We start from the raw sequence: 6,318 nt of genomic DNA on the forward strand, positions 1-6,318 counted from the left end.
CGCCTGCGTACCATTGTGTTTTTTTTTTCTTCGGGTTCTCCAGTTCCCTCCCTGGAGAAAACCCACAGGGCTACAAAGATCCTATAAAGCTCATGGCTTCAGACCACTAGACAACACAATCACAATGTAACTATAGGCCTACTGTCACGTTTAAGTTGAAATCTACTTCTCCTCTAGTTCACCAGCAAATGCATGCGGGAAGTCTGACTTTTTGCTAAATGTATACTTATTATGGGTTTTAGCGATCCATACGCTTATTTATGGACATACGATGGCTCAAACAATCAAGGGAGATAAGAACGTTTTATTCTGCTATCCAACTATTGGAACCGTTATTATGGCACTGGATACACTGAAATGTTTAAATGTGATTATTAAGCTGTGTGTAGATGTCTGACCTGCAATACCTAAATATCAGTCGCATATATAGCTTGTGTAACTATTAATGATAATACTAGGATTATGGTTACAGCAACTGAACACTACCGCAGTGTATTCAATTAAATAACATGAATGAATGAAATGAGTTTTAATGTCCTACTTTTCTGCCCCGACCGGGTTAATAAAGAATGAAGTCTAAATAACATCCACACGTAGGTATGTATATATCTTACTAATAACTTATGGGGATCACGTGGCTAAGTGGGTAAGACGCTGGCTCGCTAGCCTGGAGGTCGGGTGTTCGATCCCTGCATTGGCCGAGAAAGTTCATCCAGATTTTCCGGCATGGTTCTCCCTTGTCAGTGATGCAGGACGGAGGGCCTGACAGTGACAGCAGTCTAGTCTTTCGGATGAGACGAAAAACCGAGGTCCCGTGTACACATTGGCGTGCACGTAAAAGAACCCTTGACAGTTGGAATTCGTGGAATTCGATATAAGAGTAGGCCGCAGTGCCGCTGTCCGGGCAAAATTTCACTCATAGCACACTGTATGGCGTATGACCGTCTTCATTAGCCAAGTTCGGAGCAAAACAGTAGGACGTTAAACCCCATTTCATTTCATTTCATTTCTAATAACTTACACTCGCTGTAAATGTTAGCTTTAGATTTTCGGTCAATGGGTTTTTATTTCCCTTAAGCAACGTGTACATTATCAAAACGTGGATATAAGCCCCCCCCCCCCCATGAAGACCAAGTAAGCGCCCCTCGAGGCCAAGTAAACACCCCTACGGTTCACAAGAAACAATAACAAAATCAATAATAATCATAATATGACATGAACTTTATGTCAACTTCAATAAAACTGCTTACCGGCGAACAACTATAAGGACAATATGATCTTTGTTCGTCGACTTCTCATCAACACTTCGAAAAGAGTTGAATTTGCATTGTTTCGCCTTCATGTTTGCTGGCATGTTGTCGAAAGATTGCAAATGCAATTTTTATTTCAAAAGACATACGAATCTACTACTCTATGGATTCAAATTAAATAGTTTTGTAAAAGTTAATCAATATTTTCTGGATTTTCATTAGTGATAATTTTTAAAAAGATATAGCAATGACGTAATATAAATTCTATAGATTGATGGATTAACCCTGGTTTTGTTTTAAATATTTATAGACAAAGTGACTCAGCGCAATTGAAACATCAACTGTAAAGGTGTCAGACTTATTTTCTTCTGAACTGTATTACAGAAGTAAATATTTAAGCTATAGTTTGGTGTCAATTTGGTTTCCAATTTTCATTTAGAACTTATTTAATAACAGCTAAAAATTGACTTATCATGTTGCTTCATTTTTATTTTCATTTTTCTTTAAAAATACACTTCCCTACACTGTCAAAAATAAATGTAAAATTACAGTGTAAAATATGTAATTTCTTTAACATAACGCTGTAAAAATACTACTGCATGTTTTTATACTATAAATTTACTGTATTAGTGCGGTAACATGGGATTACTGTAAAATTGGTAAATTAACAATAAAATTTATAGAATATAGATATAATATGTAGTTTTCTCATGGACAATTGGGCGAAAGTTGGGGTTTTCTCAAGGAAAACTGGTCAACAAGTTGGGAAAAAAAGCTCGAAAAGTAATCCAGAAAAAAATCCTGTGTGCGGCCCTCGGAATATGATGGAATATGTTGAATATTATTATGGTTCAAGTGATTATATTTGACCCTGGAATGAAAGTAAGCTCAGAAACAAGTAGATTGTTAGCCCTTCCAACGAGATGGATAGCTCTTGGAAAGGATAGACACTTTTCAGATTACAGCCTGTCCGAGAATTGCGTGGCATCAATTTCGTTTGGTGATTAGGACACATAGCGGTTAAACCTGGAAGTTCAACTCCAACTATTCAGAGATTTATTAACTCGCTTTTGATGATACTTGCTGTTTTATGATGCGATTTTTTGTTACCTAGGGAGGAGTTGGCCTAGTCGTGCCTTCCACTAATTCGTACCACCCTGATGCCAGCGTTACTGGCAAGGATCAGGAGACCGGCACAACCGGCATATAATGGGGCCCTCCGAGGGCAGTGTTTAATCTACTGAAATACTGAAACACTGAAATCTACCGAAATTTACTGAAAACTAAAATTAAAATACAAAATAAAATATGGTCAATGATGGAGGTAGACTGATTGCGTATTTTAAAACATTCAAAACATAATAGGCATCAACAAAATTTTGGAGAAAAAAAATGGGAATTTTTTTTTATTTTTTTTTTTTGGGGGGGGGGGGCTATTTGTAAAACGAACATCGTAATGACCTTGACTTTCCTTCATCGGCGCTCACTTGGTCCAAAACCGCACACAGAGGAACAGGCCCCGGGTTACCTTTTTAGGGTGTTTTCCAGTATTTAGGGTGTTTTCCGGTATTTAGGGTGTTTTCCGGTATTTAGTGTTTTCCGGTGTTTTCCGGTATTCAGTATAAAATGGTGCTTTCCGGTTGTTTTCCGGTGTTTTTCGGTTGTTTTCCAGTGTTTCCGGTGATTTCCGGTATATAGTACGGCCCCATCTCTTTAGAACTTTGTTAAAACATTGAAAGACCTTTTAAGGCTTCATTACTTTTCGTCTATAGTTCACTTATGGGGGGGGGGGTCTCGGTGGCTAAGTGGGTAAGACGCTGGCTCGCTAGCCTGGAGGTCGGGTGTTCGATACCTGCTTTGGGAAAGTTCATCAGGCCGGACAAGGATAGCTGTCTATTCGTTCGGATGGGACGAAACACCGAGGTTCCGTGTACACATTGGTGTGCACGTAAAAGAGTCCTATTAAACTGTTAAAAGTATATATATATTTACAGTTATAAGTATACTTAAAATACAGTGACCTATGTGGAATATCACATGGTTTGTTAACTAAAATGCATATGAATACAAGGCTTATGTAAGATTACATCAAACGTAATGTAGAAATACAACCATATTATGTCAGTTTACATTATGTGAACTGTATATTAACAGAATTGCCATTTGAATTATTATTTTTACAGCAAACTTTAAATTAACTGTCGAATAGTGACTACATCGGTTATTCCCTTCCCTCACTGTAAATTTACATGCTGTTTGTAAATCTAAATCTACCACTTAGATGTAAATTTACAAGTCAGTGTTTAAATACAGTCATTTTACTGGCAACTTTCTGCCAGTCGATCCCTGCATTGGTCGAGAAAGTTCATCCAGATTTTCCGGCGTGGTTTCCCCTTGTCAGTGATGCAGGACGGAGGGCCTGACAAGGACAGCTGTCTAGTCGTTCGGATGGGACGAAAAACCGAGGTCCCGTTTACACATTGGCGTGCACGTAAAAGATCCCTTGGCAGTTGGAATTCGATATAAGAGTATGCCGTAGAGAAACTGCCCGGGCAAAATTTCCCTCATAGCACACTGTATGGGCTTATGCCCGTCTTCATTAGCCCAGGTTAGGAGTAGAACAATAGGACGTTAAACCCCATTTCATTTCATTTCATTTCATTTCATTTCACTTTCTGCCAGTCAATTTACGGTAAAAATACACAAATATTATTTACAGTGTAAACCATTTTATAACAAAGCAATTATTTATTATTAGTAAAAATCTTTGACTGATTTTCTATTTCTACTTATATGTCTGTTTAAACCATTAAGGAACGGATATTCCCCATTAAAACACTCCGAAAACAATCGCCCGCGTATCAATTGCCCCACTTTGAAACCCTGGAACCATGACATTAGTCAAGTATAGAACTTAAGTAAATAGACCCGGAGATCAGATACAACTATAATCATATGTTTCTATGCTCGTAACGGTTAAATTGTTCGTTCAATCCTTTAAATCAACAAATAAAAGCGTTTATCTGAAACCAAAATAGTTAGCTAATCGAAATCGTTTACTCCCAAGAACTGAAGTAGAGATAATGAGTTACTCGAGTTTCGTATAGAGTATTGTGTAACGTTCAAGACACAAAAATCATAGTCATGAATGGACATTGATTTAATGTCTTAGTTCATTCACAAATCTCAGTTTCAGACTTCTACTCGTGTACCAGTGTTGTATAAACGAAATAATCGGCATCAAGTTCAACAACTCTTTAAAAGGATAAGTAATCTCTAAAGCAACTAAAAGAATGCCATACATGTCTGATTATCGATATTCTGAATTCATGTCGTCACTCATCGTAGACATGTAATAATAAAGAAATGCCGCCATCAGCTTATCTGGCCTTGGTTTATGATTAGATGATTCCAGTATAAAAAGCTATCATGTTTTAGTGTATAAATGATCATTTATATTCAACTATAAACATGTCGTATTTTGTCTTTAACACCCCCCTCGTTCCTACAGCGGAATTATTTACACAAATTCGAAGACCAGAAAGAAATAAACATTATCACCCAGACATGTAATACGCCCCGAAGGTCTTAACTTGCGCCATAATGTCTCAGCATATACTCAAAGATCTCAATTTTACTACCTGATTGAAAATTATCACGGACTGGAAGGGGATATTTATAATGAAATAAATCGATTTATCAAGGGGAAATAAGTCCCAAAAGGCCCTAACCCTAGGTCCACCATGTACACGGAAGCTTTAAACTCAGCTACAGTCGAGATAATTCCACAACAAGACAAAAATAGCTCAAGATATTATGGACATACTGTTTGAATGGCATTTAGTAATTGAACACATTAAAATAAACACCACAGTTCTATGGATAACAATTACTATATTTCTATAAAGCTACGTTTCAACAATGATTCTCTTGTCGTAATCTTGTGCTTGATAGCGACAAGAGAATCATTGTTGAAACGTAGCTTTATAGAAATATAGTAATTGTTATCCATAGAACTGTTGTGTTTATTTTAATATTATGGACAACCGAGCCTATATAAATCTAGGCATCATAGATATCCCATATAAAGCATTCCTTTATACCCATGGCCAGTTTATTTCATTATAAATATCCCCTTCCAGGCCGTAATAATAATGCATGAGGTGATATTTTACTGTGGTATCCGTAAAAAAAATTATAAAATACGATACTAGGGATGCCTCGGCTATAGGTTTTAAATATCTTAGAAATGTCACAGATCATTAATTAGCCATTAATTGGTGATTCTCGGGACCAATCGATATAGTCTGTCGATTTATTTCAATTTAATAATTATCGTACGTTTATAAACCAGTACCGTATCAAAAGTTCTACTGGATGACCGAGAGATTCATGTAATACTCGCCCAAAATAAACCCCAGAATGCATCGAATCGAATCTATTTTTCAAAATTTTCTGGACCCATACAGATGTTCTAATTGTTTCTCACAGTTTGGTCGAACAGGGGACATTCTGAAGATGAAAAATCTACAAATGTAGAGAGGTATATAGCTGGGCTGCAGTCACTAAAGTTCACACGCCAATCCGGGGCGCGATGCAACTCGGCGCTAAGCAGACAAAGCCAGTTTTAAAATATAATTGATTTTCTGTTTAAGTCTAGACCTAAATAAAATTGACACCGCCTCTTTAGCTCACTCGTTACATTTTAATTTGAGTTAATTGTATGTGTAAACTCACCATATGTGGGATATAATCAAACTGGAAGTTTTACAAATACAGGACGCAACATTTGTTTTCAAAAAACCACGTTTCACGATTCGTGAGACTGTCCTTCGTAGATATATTCATCTTCCATGTGCCATAATGAGTTTACGCCATACGGAAATTTCAAGATTTGTTCTGAACATTTTAATCAATCAGAGGACATTCTGAAGATGAAAAATCTTATGAATCTTGCGTAGTGGTATTTGAAATTAGAGAGAGAGAGAGAGAGGCAAAGCTCTTTTGAGAAAAAAAGAAAGAAAATGAAACATGTGTCCCAGTTATTATGGCATGATGAAAATGAGTT

The sequence above is a fragment of the Patella vulgata genome, chromosome 6, assembly GCF_932274485.2.
Source record: "Patella vulgata chromosome 6, xgPatVulg1.2, whole genome shotgun sequence".
Taxonomy (NCBI): domain Eukaryota; kingdom Metazoa; phylum Mollusca; class Gastropoda; family Patellidae; genus Patella; species Patella vulgata.